The sequence below is a fragment of the Gorilla gorilla genome, chromosome 7, assembly GCF_029281585.2.
Source record: "Gorilla gorilla gorilla isolate KB3781 chromosome 7, NHGRI_mGorGor1-v2.1_pri, whole genome shotgun sequence".
NCBI classification, from domain to species: Eukaryota; Metazoa; Chordata; class Mammalia; order Primates; family Hominidae; genus Gorilla; species Gorilla gorilla.
Genome location: NC_073231.2, coordinates 17,355,740 through 17,374,124, shown reverse-complemented (window position 1 = coordinate 17,374,124; position 18,385 = coordinate 17,355,740). Strand labels below are relative to the sequence as shown.

Below are 18,385 nucleotides of genomic sequence, written 5' to 3'. Positions count from 1 at the left end.
CTATTTCATTTTTTACTGAACCTGCATTTGTCTTCAACTAGTAGATGAGGAACCAGTACCTAGTTTAGAGTTAATGGCATGCTGCTATCAGTTTTTTTTTTTTAATACAAACAAGTTACATGAAAAGTAACTACAGCATGATCCAAAGATCTATCTTGACTTGGCCTTAAGCTTTGAGGAGAATGCAGTGCATTCCCTCCACACTTTACTTGTATTTCCTAAATTTTTAAAAAGGTAACAGCTTTAGACCCAGCTTTTAGTTGTTACTATCTTGCTTTATAAATGTAAACAAAGACTACTGTTGTCATTGGCCTACTGAATAGCCTCCATAGTCAACAAGACACTAGACAGTTCAATGGACTTGTACATACTCTGTTTTCAAAATAAAGAAGAAAGAAAAAAGATAAACATTGAAAACACTTGCTTCTTGTAGCTCGTGAGTGGTTGAGACTTTTGAGACATTTAATGTTATACTAGCCTCAGAGAAACAGAAAGAGACGATAAACAAATAAAATCCATCTCCCTGCAACCAGATCCCCAATTCAAGACTCTCTAGCCCTATGGATTTGTGATACATGAAGGCTGTATTTATTTAATACCCAAACAGCTGATGAAAAAGAGTAATTTAGGCATATCCAAATATCAAAACATTGTGTTGACAAAATATCCAGGTGGCAAGCCAAATTGTTTTACTTTCATTCATGTGTTTAAATATTCTATTGAAATTGAAGCAATGTGATAGAAGATGTGGTACATATTGACTATGATATTATAGCATCTTTATTTGAAATTTCTCTGGAGTGCATTCTTATCCTATGCAGATTCTCTTTTGTAGAATATACTCCATGATTGGAATAAAATATTAAAAATAATATTCGGCCCTTAAAATATCTTATTTTTGGAGGAAAAAAATTTAACTGTTGGGGAAAAAACATACTAAAATGTATTGAAATTTCTTCCATATAAAAATAAGAGTATCTGTCATGAAATGAGGGTAACAATGGCCAAGGGTTGTAAACCGGAGTTTTCAAATATCTGTTTTGCAATAGTCAGAAGTGTGAATATACACTACTTTTTTTTTTTTTTGACAGAGTCTTATTCTGTCACCCAGGCTGGAGTGTAGTGGCATGATCTCAGCTCACTGCAACCTCCACCTCCCGGGTTCAAAGGATTCTGGTGCCTCAGCCTCTTGAGTAGCTAGGATCACAGGTGTGTACCACCACACCCAGCTAATTTTTGTATTTTTAGTAGACATGGGATTTTGCCATGTTGGCCAGGCCGGTCTCAAATTACTGGCCTCAAGTGATACACCCACTTCAGCCTCCCAAACTCCTGGGATTACAGGCATGAGGCACCGCAGCCAGCCACAAATGTGAATATATACAACATTTTTAATGATTCCTTTTGTTCAATATTTCATTGTTTATTCCAAAAATGTTATTGATTAGTCAGGGAAAGCAAACAAACAGGAGATCTTTATTTCCTTTGTGTTTTTAGAAAAAAAGTTGAATCTATCAAAAGAAACAATGTAATGAGAAAAATAACTATTTCTAAGAACTCATCTGAGACTATAGGATATTTTCATGGATGAAATGATTTGTATTTGAGTCTAAAATTCCAGAATTGATGAAGTAAACATCAGTCTCTTGAACTGCCAAGGCAATATTAATGTCACTTGAAATGAATGTGAATGTCAGAGAAGCATCCTTCTAGCTAGGGCTCTGTTGTCATGCCAAGATTGTAGCAGAGGCCGGGCACCGTGGCTCATGCCTGTAATCCCAGCACTTTGGGAGGCCGAGGCAAGCAGATCACGAGGTCAAGAGATCGAGACCATCCTGGCCAACATGTGAAACCCTGTCTCTATTAAAAATACAAAAATTAGCCGGGCATGGTGGTGTGCACCTGTAGTCCTAGCTACTCAGGTGGCTGAGGCAGGAGAATCGCTTGAACCCGGGAGGCAGAGGTTGCAGTGAGCCAAGATCACACCACTGCACACCAGCCTGGGTGACACGGCAAGATTCTGTCTCAAAAAAAAAAGACTGTAGCAGAATCATCAGGTTGGAATGGCAAGGAAGTCAAAATGCTTCAATATTTACCCTGTGTGTGTGAGCGACTGTGGAGGAAGAAAACCTGAATCCACACATCCCCAACCCAATCTTCAGCATCACTGGTAGACAGCTGTCTATTCCCCCATGCTTCAAGCCTGGTCATTCCCTTCGTGACATTGTTTTGCCACTGACCCTAAATTGTCTCTGCTGCAGACACCAAAGGCCAAGTGAAATGAAGCCACCTCCTTATTTCAGAGCACAACTGCAACCACACTGACCAAAGAACTGAGAAGCCATGGATGGCTCATGAAAGTCTTAAAGTGAACAAAAGTAAACAAAGTAGGCCTCACTGGATGTGGCAGGTAAACAGGGATTTCAGAAAACATGAATAATGTTTTCTGGAGACCCCAACAGCTGGACACAGGGGCCTATAAAAATACTCACTGAGATTCAAAAATAATTAAGCATATCTACATACAAGAAACGATGGTTCTAAGTCCATGCTTTTGCAGAGAACTTTTAAAGATTGTTTAAAAGGAATTCACAAACAATTAGAGGATAAGACATTTTAAAACTAATCTGATCACATCGCTGTGCTCAATAATGTATGCCTGGTGACTTTAGACAAATATATCAGTCTCCTCATCTGTTAAATCGAGGTGGACAAGGTAACTGCTGCAGAATTTCCCTGCTCTAACAATCTTTGACTTGAAATGCACAAGAATATGTAGAATTGTGGACCAATTAAAATGAAAGAAAAGTTCAACTCTTTGCTTGTCTGTCTTCTATAAGTTTTCTTCAAGAGGCACGTACTCCTTTTGTAAATTAGAAGTAATAACTGATTCGAATCATTTTTTAAAATGTAAAATATACAGGAACAGAAACTCTAGAAATCATCTCATTTAACAAAGGAGATCACAGAAGAATAAGAAGGTTTGGTAATTTGCCCAAATGCACACAGTCATCAGTGGGAACTCTAGAAGCCTGACCAAGTTCCTTTGACTCCAAGGTTAGTGCTCTTTGGTGACACATAAAAACATTAAACATAAAATGGCAATCGTTTCCATCAGTTAAGAAGAATGAAAATCCCGCACTTGATTTTTATTTTTCATCTTCCTGTCAGGATTTAAAAGGCATTGAGGCCTAGAAATAAAACTAAGAATTTAAAGAACTTGAAGGCCAGGGACTTATTTGTAATGTATGCAACTCCTGCAACAGACCAAGCCCCACTTTTGTCTGTGCTATATGTACTGGTCCAGATTCCAAAGATCCCTTTCCTCTCTTCCCAGCTAGCCATACATGTGTGTGACACAGTTACCCGCCATTCCCTTCTCCACACCACAAGTAAAGTGACAAACGCCTAAATCCCTTCGGTGTGATGTTTCTTCTCAAAGCAATCCTGAAAATCCCATCGATCAAAAATCTATATCTGGGCCAGGTGCAGTGGCTCACACCTATAACCCCAGCACTTTGGGAGGCCGAGGTGGGCAGATCACCTGAGGTCAGGAGTTCGAGACCAGCCTGGCCAACATAGTGAAACCCCATCTCTACTAAAAATACAAAAATTAGGCGGGCATGGTGGTGGGCTCTTGTAATCCTAGCTACTCAAGAGGCTGAGGCAGGAGAATTGCTTGAACCTGGGAGGTAGAGGTTGCAGTGAGCTGAGATCACACCACTACACTCCAGCCTGGGCTACAGAGCGAGACCCCATCTCCAAAAAAAAAAAAAAAAAAATCTATATCTGGATTGAAGCCACTTTTATATCCACTCCATTTAGGCAGCCTCTCTCCCCTAAATGCCTCAAGTTATCAAAACCTGAAAGAGGAAGAGTGATATTAGCTCTCCTGGATTCATGCCACCTAATCTTGCTTTATCGTTTGCTTTTTAAATGTAACAATATCATGAGACAAACACACCCTGACTTTTGAGGGAAAAGGTGTAATAAACTAGCAAAAGCAAATTGCTGTGCAAATCTGATTGGACCTTACAAGATGTTCTGTACTCTTAGCTGCTACCCTTTTTACTTGCTCTCTGTTGACACCAGCAGATCTTGAACAAGGTATTTATGAAAATATCGTACAATCACTATTTACTGGCTACAAGTACCAGAAATGGTTTATTGGCTAGTATTAGGAAAACATCAAAGTCCTTTCTTAGACAATGCCGTTTCCCGCCTGTTTGGTGTGCATGAAATCAGTGAACCTCATAAAGTAGCAAAGGCTCATTAGGAAGAGCAACAAAGTTCCCAGTGTCCTTTATGAGCCTGCAGCTACCACAGAAGAGATCAAAGCCTCCATCAGTAGTGTCTGTGCATCTGTTTTCTTTTTATCCAACGTGTTATTTAGTTAGTAGTTTGACAACATCAAAGCTTTGGGCCATTAGATTCTTTGGTCCACATGGGACTAAATTTATTTTTACAAATGCATCTGGTCTAAGATGGAAATGTTTCTGATAACTGCGGGTCATCAATTTGAGTGCAGTGAACACTTTCAGAATTTATTGTTAGATTTTAGGGGCCAGGTTCTCTTCATCAGCCTAGAGGTAGAGCACTTCTTAGCTCTTTGTAAAGTCACCCACTTTCATGGCGGAAATGTCACATACAATTTAGAATCCAAGAAAAAGAAGTCTCTCTCTCTTCTCTCTCTCTTCCTTCTTCTCTCCTTCCTTCCCTCTATCCCTCCAGCTTTACTAAATTATAATTTATAACTAAAAAATTCACCTATTTCAAGTACACAACTTGATAGTTTTTAATGCATTCATGGAGTTATGTAATTTTAGGACATTTTCATCACCCTTAAAAAGAAACCATATACCCATTAGCAATCATTTTCCATTTTCCCCAAAACTACCCCCCAACTGAGTCCTAAGCACCCACTAATCTTCTTTCTGCCTCTATGGATTAGTCTATTCTAGATATTTTATATAAATGCAATCATAGGATATGTGGTCCATTGTGACTGACTTCTTTCACTTAGCATAATGTTTACAAGGTTCGTAATGTTGTAGCATGGATCAATATTGTATTTCTTTGTATTGCCAAATGATATTCTGCTGTGTGTATATACCACACTTCATCCATTTATCCAAATGTCCAGTTGGTGGACATTTGGATTGTTGCCTCTTTTTGGTTATTATGAAGAAAGCTGCTATGAACGTTTGGGTATGGACTGTTGTGTGAGCATATATTTTCGTTGCTCTTGATATATACCTAGAAGTGGATTGCTGGGTCACATGGCAACACTACTAACTTTTGAAGAGCTGCCAACGTGCCAAGGCAGCTGCACCATTTTATATTCTCACCAACAATGCATGAGGGTTCCAATCCCTCCACATCCTTACCAACACTTGTTATAGTCTGTCATTTTTATTATAGCCATCCTGGTAGGTGTCAAGTGGTATCTATTTGCAGCTTTGATTTGCGTTCCCCATTCTGTATGCATGGCTGATGATGTTGAGCATCTTTTCATGTTCATCGACCATTTGGATGTTTTCTCGGAAGAAATGTCTATCCGGATCCTTTGTCCATTGTTTTTAAAGAGACAGAGTCTCGCTCTTCCTCTGTTGCACAGGCTGGAGTGCAGCAGCACAACCATAGTTCACTGCAGCCTCCTGGGCTGAAGCAATCGTCCTGCCTCAGCCTCCCTAGTAGCTGGGACTACAGCCACGTGCCACCATGCTGGGCTAATTTTTTTATTTTTATTTTTATTTTTTTTGTAGAGACAGGGTCTTGCTTTGTTGCTTAAGCTGGTCTCAAACTCCTCCCAATCCTCCCACCTCAGCCTCCCAAAGTGTGGGGTTACAAATGTGAGCCATCACGCCTGATCCTTTGTCCATTTTTCAACTGGTTTGTCTTTTTATAACTGAGTTATGACAGTTTATTATGTATTCCATATACAATTCCGTTATCAAATATATAGTTTGTGAAATCTCTCCCTCCTTTTACTTTTATTTAGATGTTCCCTGCTAAGTGTGTATTTCCTTTTTTTTTTTTTATGAATGGGAAACTCCTTAAAAAGAAATGAGTCACAATAGAGGAAATAAAGCATATTTCAGAAACATCTCTTTGCTAAATATACAAAATCCCCCCAAAAAATCCCCTAATAAGAATATTAGAACAAGAGCTTAGTTAGTAAAGCCATCATGGCAGCTTGAGTTTTGTTCCAACAATAATTATTCCCATTTATATACAGATTTACAGTTTACAGGATACCGTGATATACACAGTCTCTTGTAAGCTTCCCAATATTTCTATGAAATATTACCATTATCCCATATACCAATAAAAAATGGAGGCAGAGTGGGACAGGTGATAAAGACATTCAGTAGACTATCTTGTCACACTGAAGTTCAGCCTAAATACCATCTATATAAATGTCAAAATATTCAGACCAAGATTCATTCAATGAAATATAAGAGCCACCAAGCCAGTTATGGGAATTGATTTTTTAACACTTTATTCATTTGTATGTGATGCCCAAATGTGAGATGAAAAGTAAAACAAGTGTCTATGTCACAATAGACTGGCCATAGTTATAATTACATGACATCAGGAATCCAGAAACTTAATTTATCTTTCATCATGTCTTGCAACACGTATGTCTAACCCCCTGAAAAGATGCATTAATATAGGGTCTATGGTCACACAGTAAATTAGTGAAGGGGTCGAGTGTATATATGTTTCACTGGCAGAGGCTACCACTAATTTACTGTGTGACCATGGACCCTATATCAATGCATGGAGATAGCCTATATCTTGAATTTTCAGCTACCAGTGAAGCACAGGTACCCTCGGCCCTACCACTAATGTACTGTGTGGTATTAGGCAAATCATAAACCTCTTTCAGCCCATACTTCACCATCTAGGAAATCTACTAAGATTCCCAATCCAAGTCTCTCCAGTTTATAGGATTCTGCTGCATTAAATGATCTGGATTTGGTCTGAAATAAAGTATGAGACATAAAAGATATGAGCACCTGGCACCTAAATAAGAGAGAAGTAGCAATAATGAGATGGCGATACAGTTCTTGTGGGCTAGTCACTAGGTGAGACTACACTTGGAAGAAGGCAATTTATTTTTATTAAGATTATCACTAATAACAATTATCACTAATAATCACTAATATTATTAGCAATAATGTTAATAGTGGTGGGAGGATTGCTTGAACTCAGATGCTCGAGACCAGCCTGGGCAAGCACAGAATTCAGAATAAGCTCAGTGGTCAGTCCCTGCCCCCGCCCCCTATACCATACACAGAGTAATAATGAACTATTTCTCATTTGTGCCCAGTTTTTTGCAGAAGTTATTTAAATGGGGATTAACCTCCTCACAGTATCAGTCCATGGTGGTTCCAGCATAGTCTGTACCCAAAACCATGTTTAGAACCACTTGAGGGAAGCTCAGAACCAATCAAGGCTACACCCAGGACAATCTACTAAACCAGAATCTTCCCTCAGGTCAAAGGCTAAGCATTTTCCAGGCTCCCAAAGCTACTCTGAGTCAATGGAACTTACAGTGATGTGTGGCAGCAAGTCAGGGTAGCCTCTAATTCCTATACAGAGAAAGATGTTTTCTGAAACAAAATTCAGGTCACACTTCCTGACAATAGAGAATATTGCATACATACGTAGGTCACCCTGGAAAATCCAGGTCCTACAATTGCCATATTTTTGTTAACTGCCAGGTGATGCTATTAACACCCCTTAAGGACAGACTAGTGACCTGCTAAGAGAAGATCACATTTCCAGAATTTAAGTTTTGAGCCTGTCCATGTAAACTGGCCATAGGACCAACTGCGGGAAAGGATAACTGCTTTCTAAGTCAATTTTAGCCCATATATCAGAACTTGTTAATGTTAAATGAAGCAATAGGATAGATCTCTGTAAAATGCTATGTGGTTATTTGTGTCATTCATCATGTATGCAGCACTACTTTATCTGTGTCTCTACCTGAATATTACACAGGTGAATATAAAAGTATATCTGAAAGTATTTCTAATTTTCTAGAGAAATTTCCAAATATAAATCTAAAATTATATTAACCAAAGAGTATTACATTCAAATTTATTAATCAGGCTGGGCATAGTGGCTCATTCCTGTAATGCCAGCACTTTGGAAGGCCAAGGTGGGAGGATTGTTTGAGCTCAGAAGTTCAAGACTAGCCTGGGCAACACAGCAAGATCTCCCTTCCACTAAAAATCAAAAAAAGTAGCCAAGTGTGGCGACATGTGCCTCTTTTCTCAGCTACTCAGGAGACTGATGTGGGAGGATCATTTGAGCCCTGGAGTTCAAGGCTGCAATGAACCATGATTGCACCACTGCAGTCCAGTTTGGGCAACACAGGGAGACCGCTTCTCAAAAAATAAAAAAATAGGCCAGGCGCGGTGGCTCACGCCTGTAATCCCAGCACATTGGGAGGCCAAGACAGGCGGATCCCGAGGTCAGGAGATCGAAACCATCCTGGCTAACACGGTGAAACCCCATCTCTACTAAAAATACAAAAAATTAGCCAGGCGTGGTGGCGGGTGCCTATAGTCCCAGCTACTCAGGAGGCTGAGGCAGGAGAATGGTGTGAACCCGGGAGGTGGAGCTTGCAGTGAGCAAAGCAGTGCCACTGCACTCCAGCCTGGGCAGCAGAGTGAGACTCCATCTCAAAAAAAAAAAATTAAATAAATAAAAAGAAATCGATTAATCAATTTTTGTAAAAGAAAATCCTTCAGCCTTGGGGTAAGAAAAGCATGTCTCTGCTGTTTTGCCAAAATGGACCTCTTCTCCCATGTGCTACATATTTAACTTAAAGTTCTTAATGCCCTTCTAACCAGCTGTGAGGTCAGAAAGACCTTTGCAGGGGGAAGGGGGTGAATGAGATATTTGCCCTCCCTGGTTGTAGGTGCCAACCGGTTGTTCACATCCACTCCTGAACTCTGACAAATCTCTTGACTTAACTGGGAAATCTTCAAATGTAAATGTGTTGATTACACAATTTTGAGTGCCTAAAGAATGAAGCCTTTTGAAAGTGTTTTGGGGCCACTTCAGCAATCCCACTGAAACTTGTTCTCTGTCAAGAACCACTTTTAAAAAGAAGTATAATTTTTTTTAAAAGGCAACACACCCACTTTTACACAAGCCTATCAGCTTTCTATTTAAAATGGCACTGAGGCAAGGAGGGAACAGACATTTCTGCCCTATGAAACATCCTCTAATGAGTTGAGATTAAGTGGCTGGGATCTTCAAGAATTCTTCAGGCTGGCCTTTCATTTCCCGGTAGAGATAGGAAAACTCATTGAAAACCTAGCAAAGAAAAAAATGACTGAGCCCCTAAGTGAAGAGCTCATCTTCCATAATTGCCTAGAAAATTCCTACAGAAGCTTCCAACTTTCTACAATTTTTTTAGTTCTTCCCTTGGTGGTTAACTAACGTGGTGCATAAGACTAGCATAGGGTAAGTGACTTGGCCTTTGTGGGAGGAGTAACTACAGTGAAGAAGCAGGAAGAGAAAAAATCTGTAGGTGCTCACTCTTGTAGACACTGTCCATATCTAGCCCTTCCTGTGCACACTGTCCTGTGCTAATATTGAGGAGAGGGGAAGTATTGTTTAGAAGGAAGTAGCTCCTCAAGGAAGGAAGTGGCCAGTACAGGAAAAACAAAGCAGAACCTTCCCAGAATAGAATTCACCTTTCACCTTTAACCTTTGACCACTCCTTAGGGCTCCCTACCCCACATCCAAGTCCTGTCAGACAGTGATACACACGTTAAGACCTGTGCCTTTGTCTAAGCCTGCCTTTGTCCATTGTTGAATCATGTATATTTTTCCAGAATTAATGTCACTGGCATTTGTAGCCCACAGATACTGCTTGGATTCTCAAGCCCTTAATACACAGTTGAGACTGTGCTGTTTGGTCTCATGATGATCATGGACAAGTTCTTCTGACCAACCGGACTGAAATCTGCTCCTCAGCAATAGGATCTTCTAGAAAATGACTCCCTTTAGCTTACATGTCTCAAACAACCAATATCATTGCTATTTTTATAAAAGCTTTGTGGTTGCTTTATACAGCAAACAATTTTAATTTTTATTTCCCAAAAGAATTTCAGTAGCCTCATGTGGGTAAATGAACAGTTATTCTTCTGTTTACCTGGATCTCAGTTAATTGCTTAACAAAGAACGATCCCAGATGTTTTTGTCAAAGAAAAAAGTTGTTTTTGTGTGTAGATATCATACTCCCTCAGAATCTGTAATCATTCCAAAAATTACATAATCCAATCTTCACAACTTAATGTAAAATAGCTGCAAAAAGAAATAGCTTCTTACACATACTCTATTTGCCCTTTTATTAGAGTTGGTTTCAGACATTCTTCATATTTTTAGGAAATCTTTTGATTTGTTTCTGTTTTAGTGTGTAATGTAAAACTCTCCACCTTTTACTGAAACGTATTAACCACTGAAAAATTAAAAACACTATGAAGGTAGGAATAGTTGAAGCCAGTTTTAAAGACTTTAAAGCTAAAATAAATTGTTCAAATTATAATGCTCTACTTTCATATATATGTATTCCTAACAGACCAATAAAATGGAGTGCTTGTTGTTTATTGGAAATTGACATTCCAATGGTGTTAGCCAACCAAGTAATTCTTTTTTAAAGTTTCCTGCACAAAAATGTGTACAAAGGAATGTTTTTATACCAATTAATGTTTATAGTTTGTTTTGGAACATTAAGTTAAACTAAGGTGAGTTTTATGTGCTCTCTTATTACCATATTTAATGAATATCACTGGTGGGCAACTTTTCTTCTAGGGTTTTTAATCTTTGTTCCATTTCAGAATAAGAGCAAGGGAAAGATACAAAATAAACACAAAAAGAAAGGCTTCACAGAGGCAAACAGATTGTTGTATTATTTAAAGTGAGCATTTAATATTCTTTAAAGAAAAGTACAGCTAGATTATGTGCGAAGAGGCTGCACGAGATATTAGCCACCAACTGAAAAATGTTGCTGGGAGCGGGGTTGTTCTAGTCTGATGGGCCACAGGAAAAATTTTTATTGAGTTCCAACTATGTGTACTGCTCTCTATGACAGGATTTTTATATGTAGCATTTCACATTATCATTTAACAAACCTACAGTGTTACTCTCTCCGTTTGGCAAAGAAAAATTGAGGCACAAATATTTAAGAAGATTACAGGAAGTCACATAACTAATAACCGATAGAACTAGAATTTCAAAAAAAAGGTCTGGCCAAGCATGGTGGTTCATACCTATAATCTCAACACTTTGGGAGGCCGAGGTGGGAGGATCCCTTGAGCCCAGGAGTTCAAGACTAGCCTGGGAAATATACCAAGACCCCATCTCTGCAAAAAGTAAAAAGAAAAAAATTACTAGCTGGGTATGGTGGTGTGTGCCTGTAGTCCCAGCGACTGGGGAGGCTGAGGTGGGAGGATTGCTTGAGCCTGGGAGGTTGTGGCTACAGTGAGCTATGATTGCATCGCTGCACTCCAGCCTGGGTGACAGAGCAAGATCCTGTCCCCCCACCACAGACACACCCCTCAAAAAATTAGGTGTATTTGAATCCAAATCCTGAGCTCCTCTTGTTATAACCAAGAAAGACTCAGTACCTAGACAAGAGGATGGAGTATCACATGAAAATAAGCAGCAGAAGCTATAGCAAAACTATGGTGAGAAGCAAGAGCGCTGGAATCACCAGGTCATGCTTAGATTTGGGAGACAGTTTTGAAATTTTAGCAAATAGAATGTGAGAACTTCTGACAGAGGAGCAATCACACAGCAAGATTTCCAAGGGGAAAATCAAAAGAAAAAAACATAATATGTTACTTAGCTTTTAAAGGATGTATCTAACCTACATAAAACATCAGTATAATCAATGAAATACTGACATGGAATGTAATGTCTCAAACACTTTTAGCAGAATAGCTCAAAATCCAATACAGAATAATCTATTGACACCACTGTTACAGGCTTCATTTTTCTACCATAATCTGAAGGAATTGAAAATGTGGGTTTCTCTATCTCTTTTCTCACTTATGATAGCAAAAAGTAAGTGATTAAATGATTTTATATAAATAATGCTTTTGAAGTGGCCCTAAATTTCTTGATGTAAAATACCTCTCTGTAATATATTCTGTTACACAGAAACATGAACACCAAAGTTTGCCAAATACACATGAATTGATGAAAATAATACAGAGGTCTTCTTAGAAGTCAGAATTTCAACCTTTGTTCTTAGAACAGCTAAGTTTAACTTCTCACTTGGCAATGGTTTATAATATTATATATATTATATAATATATAATTAATTATATATGTTATATAAAATATAGGTAATTTATATATTATATATTAATCATATATAACTTTTTATATATTAATATATATTTTAAAATATAATTATATATTAATGTATTAATATATTTTATTAATATATTAATATATTTTATATTATATATTGATGTATTTTATAATATATTGATGTATTTTATATTAATATATTGATGTATTTTATATTAATATGTTAATATTATATATAATGGTTTATCATATTATATATATATATATATACACATACACACACACACACACAAAAAATCTTTGGGGCCAGGTATGGTGGCTCACACCCGTAATCCCAGCACTTTGGGAGGCCAAGGAGGGCAGATCACTTGAGGTCAGGGGTTCAAGATCAGCCTGGTCAACATGGTGAAACCTCATCTCTGCTAAAAATACAAAAGTTAGCTGGGCGTGGTGGTGCATGCCTGTAGTCCCAGCTACTCGGGAGACTGAGACAGGAGAATAGCTTGAACCCAGGAGTTGGAAGGTGCAGTGAGCTGAGATTGCACCACTGCACTCCAGCCTGGGTGACAGAGCAAGACTCCGTCTCAAAAAAAAAAAAAAAGAAAAGAAAACCTTTGGAAGCAATTTTTCCTGTTGAGTAAAATAGGCCCCTGAGCAGGGATCCTGGTTGTCAGCCAGCTTTTGAGGGCTCTTCCCAATCTAGATGTCTCTATTTGGGTGTGCTGTCTGCGCAATCATCCGGGTCAGTGGTGTCTAACATCCCCCATGGAAAGAATGCGGTGGTGACACCCAGCATTTGTTTAGTTTATAGGGAGAACTTGTGAAAGCTAATGACCTTAGTTTAAGGCTGAGAAAACCCAATGAGTTGGAAGTGGCTAAAAACTGAAGACTCAAAAGATATTCCCTTTATTTTATTGTGCACTGGAATAAACTCTAGTACCCCCTTGGCAGAAGCCTACACCATTAAATTTAAAATGTGATCACCTAACACCCTCATACGTGGGGCTGCATTTCATCACTCAGCCCACAGCCTGTCTTGCTGACATTCTTGACTGGCTGTGAGGCTGTCACTGAGCTTGCCTGGCAGGGCCCACAGTCACCCTTTCCAAGGCTATTGATCTCCATGTGAACAGTTGACAATTCTAATTTCAAACTCCGTATATTTCCAGTTGCACTTTGATGCTGTAATAAATCCAAGGCAAATTATACATATTTAGTTCCTAAAGTAATGATGTATGGATTTACTTTGGATATAGAAAAAATAAATATGCTCTGCGTGTCCCCACTTCTTTCCTCCACAGTAACGCAGTATTTGTAAAAACAAATGCCATAAAAATTGAGCTGTGAGTGATCCCAAGGAGTGTCTGCTTCTTTTCTTAAAGGCATAGGAAAATAGTATTTAATAATAATATCAAGAATATAATGTTCTACTTGATGTGTTTACTTATTGATAGTTATATTTAATAGTTGGGGAACATTTGGTCTCTGCTGAAAATATATTTTGTGCTTTAAATTAATTCTTACTTCGATCAAATTTGTAGACTCTAAAGAGACATTCCTCAACAATTCCACCTGATCCCCACTTGTTACACAAGCCAGGCTGCTCAGGTTTCTATCTTTACCTTTACGTGGGGCACCTTTATCCTTTGCTGCAAATTCAAATTCGGATTCAAATTCAAATTTCCTTTGTTCTCAGAAGCCCACCTTCTTCAAAAAAGGCTTCACAATATCCCTTGCCTTCCCAGAGACCAGAATGACTCAATGTTATTGTGGTAAAATATACATAGCATAAAATTCACCATTTTAATCATTTTAAAATGTACAATCCAAGGGCATTTTGTATATTTACAATGTTGTACAACCATCACCATTATCTACTTCCAGAACATTTTAATCGCCCCAGAAGGAAACCCCTGTACCCATTGAGCAGTCACTCCCGCCAACGCCTCCTGTTCCCAGGCCCTAGAAACCACTAATCTGCTTTCTGTGTCTACGGATTTATCTATTCTCGATAGTTCATGTAGTGGAATTAAGACAGTATGTAGCCTTCTGTGTTGCATTGTTTTTACTTGCTGTAATGGTCTCAGTTCATCCATGTGTGTAGCATGTATCAGTACTTCATTCCTTTTTACAGCTGAATAATAATCCATTGGATGGACATACCTCATTTAATTTACCATCCATTAATAACGATTCGGAATGCTTCCACTTTTGGTTGCTATAAATAGTGCTGCAATGAACATTCTTATACAAGTTTTTGTTTGAAGACCCATATTTTATTTTTTCAATACAATTCTTGGAGATATAGATATAGATATATAGATATCTCCAAAAATATCTCCAAGGAATTAGTGAAGGCTTTTTTGAAGAAGGTGGGCTTCTGAGCATGAAGGAAATTTGAATTTGAGTCAGAATTTAGATATGTAAATATAAATGTATATATATTTAAGATAATTTGGCAGTTTCTTAATAAGTTAAATATATAATTACCATATGACCCAGCAATTCTATTCCTGTTTATATATTTTATAAATTATAATTATATAAGTATAATTATATGAATTATATAAGTATAATTATATGAATTATATAATTATATAAGTATAACTATATGAATTATATAATTATATGAATTATATAATTATAATTATATGAATATAACTATTCATATTTAAGAATATAACTATAATTATATTCATATTATAATTATATAGTTATATTCATATTCAAGAATATAATTATATAATTATATTCATATAATATAATTATATTCTTATATAGTTATATTCATATAATTATATTCACATACTTATATTCATGTATAATTATACAATTATATTCATGTATAATTATACAATTATATTCATGTATAATTATACAATTATATTCATGTATAATTATACAATTATATTCATGTATAATTATACAATTATATTCATGTATAATTATACAATTATATTTATATATAATTGTATAATTATATTCATATATAGTTATATTCATATAATTATGAATGTAATTATGATATATATTTATATTATATATAAAATATATAAACAGGAATAGAGTTGGTGGGTCATATGATAATTATATATTTAACTTATTAAGAAACTGCCAAACTATTTCAAAAGACTTCATCATTTTTACATTCCCATTAGCAATGCGTGAACCAGTTTCTCTGCCTCCTCACCAATACTTGTGATTTCCCTTTTCTCAAATTATGATAGCTGTCCTAGTGTGTGTGAAGCATTACATCACTGTAGTTTTGATTTGCAATTCCCTAATGGCTAGTAACCCTGAGCATCTTTTCATGTATGTTAGGCATTATCATCTTTGGAAAATGTCTACTGATTTGTAAATTTTTTCTCTTATTATTTGGGTTGTCTCTTTATCAACAGTTTCCTTTGACGCACAAAAGCCTTTAATTTTGATGAAGTCCAGCTTATCCTTCTTTTGTTGTTCATGCTTTTGGTGTCATGTCTAAGACAGCATTGCCAAATTCAGTATCATGGACATTTTCATCTATGCTTTCTTCTAGGAGTTTTATAGTTTTAGCTCTTAAACATAGGCCTTCAATCCATTTTTAGTTAATTTTTGTACATGGTGTAAGGTAAGGATCCTAGTTTATTAATTTGCATGTGGCTAGTCAGTTGTCCCAGCACCATTTGTTGAAGAGACTATTCTTTCCATCACCCATTGATTTTGAAACTTTCTAGTGGATAGCATTTTAGTTAATTATTATATATTGCTTTTTGTTGTGATTTAATACATGTATGCCTTATTTCTACAAGTAGAGGGGACTCCATTCAAGGGAGGGGACTGGCTTCTGTCATGTTTCTGGTATTTTATGTAAGGGCTAAAATGGTTCCCAGAGTGAGCAAAAAGGAATCAAAGAGGACCCAAGACCTTGACCCAAGAAAATCAGAGTATTTTATTTAAAGAACAACTTTTAGTTGGTTGGTTTTTTTGTTGTTTTTTTTTTTTTTTTTTTTTTGAGATGGAGTCTCACTCTGTCACTCAGGCTGGCGTGCAGTGGCGTGATCTCGGCTCACCGCAATCTCTGCCTCCCAGGTTCAAGCATTCTCCTGCCTCAGCCTCCCAAGTAGCTGGGACTACAGGTGTCCACCACCACGCCCGGCTAATTTTTTTTTTGTATTTTTAGTAGAGACAGAGTTTCACCATGTTAGCCAGGATGGTCTTGATCTCCTGACCTCATAATCCACCCTCCTCAGCCTCCCAAGGTGCTGGGAGTTCAGGCGTGAGCCACCATGCCAGCCAGTTGTTTTTAATTATAAATGAATATAACAGAGTCTCTTCCCTCAAAATGTTCACAGCCTAATGGGGGAAGCCAATGCATTTAGTAACCATTAGACATAACATGGCTATTGAGTGGCTCAGACGTAGATCATTCTAGTGAGACATGTTAGAAGAGGAAATGCACACCTTAGTAGAAAGAGAAGAATGCCACACATCCTTCATGAATTGTTGATATTAATAACGTTGTAAAATGATATTTTATACATTAGATTAAGTAATAAAGTCATAAAATTGATTTGGTTCTTTTTACTCTTTTAATGTATCTTGCATTATATTTCTATTGGATAACACTGGCATAGACAAATGGAAAAGCAAGCATCTCACAGCTATACAAATAGTAAGAGAATTGATGTTTATATCCATTTCTTCAAATTTTAGAACTTAGGTTTTTATTTACTGTACTGTACAACTCAAAATTAACCAGGAGTATTAAGATGTGATTGCTGGCTCCAATTTGAAACTAGGAAGTGGGGCTTAGATTCACAACCTATATTCAGTTCTTTATTGTGCACAGAACACCTTCAAGGACACAAGCAAAAGACAAACATGCTGCCTACAGCCTCAAGTTTCAGGGGAGGCACACCTGTCCCACATCACCCAATTAGAGAACAATTACAGGTTAAGCCAGTGGTTCAAAACCAGAGGTAATTTGGTTTGGTTTCCCATGGAACATTTGGCAATGTCTAGAGATATTTTTGATTATCACAGCTGGGGGTACTACTAGTGTCTACTAGATAGAGGCCCAGGGATGCCGCTAAATGTCCTATAATGCACAGGACAGACCCCCACCAAAGAATCAATTGACACCAACTGTATATAGTCCTGAGGTTGAGAAACCCTGGGCTAAACCATTGCTAAGGGAAGTATTTCAGAGAAAGAGCAGGTGATTGCATGCTGGAGCTCTCAGGGTAAATGACACGAAGGAAAGGACCCTTAGGCAGACTATGAAGTCTTGGCACATTCTGCTGGGTAGAGGGATGGGGTAAAATGGGCAATAAGAGTGCTGCCAGTTGGGGAGGAGTGTGGCAAGGAGTGGAACTAGAAATGGACTTGAGCCCCTTGGAGTAGAGTGTGTCATGAAAGGAAGCAGTGACTAGAGAGGTGATCTGCAACTCAGAAGAACTGGACTTTAAACCTGATCCTTCTACCTGGCAGCTGGGTGGCTTTGAACAAATCATGTGAGTTTTCTCAACCTCAGTATAGTCCTCTGTCAAGTGAAAATAATTGTAACAACTTTGACTCTTTCTAAGTTTTGAGTATCAAATGAGACCTTTGGTGTAAAATAATTCATCCCTGAAAATACAAAGCATTATTGTTGACTTTATTGTTGTGTTTGTTGCTAAATTGAGTTGGTGCCAGAGTGTGGAAGGCTGGCAAGGAGAGGAAACTGGGTCTGATGAGACCATCTGGAACAGGACAGCAATAAGAGGACAGTGACTCTTTGGAAGGTTCACTTTGATGCAATGTATAGGAAAGATGGGAACTGGGAGAGAATGGAGTTAGAAAAATCACCTAGGAAACTTTTCTGGGGAAACACCATGAGTGGGTAAGAGGGATCTGGTGGGCACTAAATGGATTCGAGCAGCCACTCCCAGCAGGGCACACTGGGGAGATGAGTTGTAGCCTTTTGTAGAGGTAGACAGAAAAATCAGTAGATTACTCCACGGGCTTGCGCACTAGTCCTATCTAATGCGAAAGATTACGAGTGAAAAATATATGTGGT

At 37.7% G+C, this 18,385-nt stretch overlaps 1 protein-coding gene across 8 annotated transcripts in view; it reads left to right on the top strand.

Moving 5' to 3' along the window:
• Positions 1–18,385, top strand: part of DLC1 (DLC1 Rho GTPase activating protein) — a 530,403-nt gene that overhangs the window by 380,028 nt on the left and 131,990 nt on the right. The gene's annotated exons all lie outside the window — the stretch shown is intronic.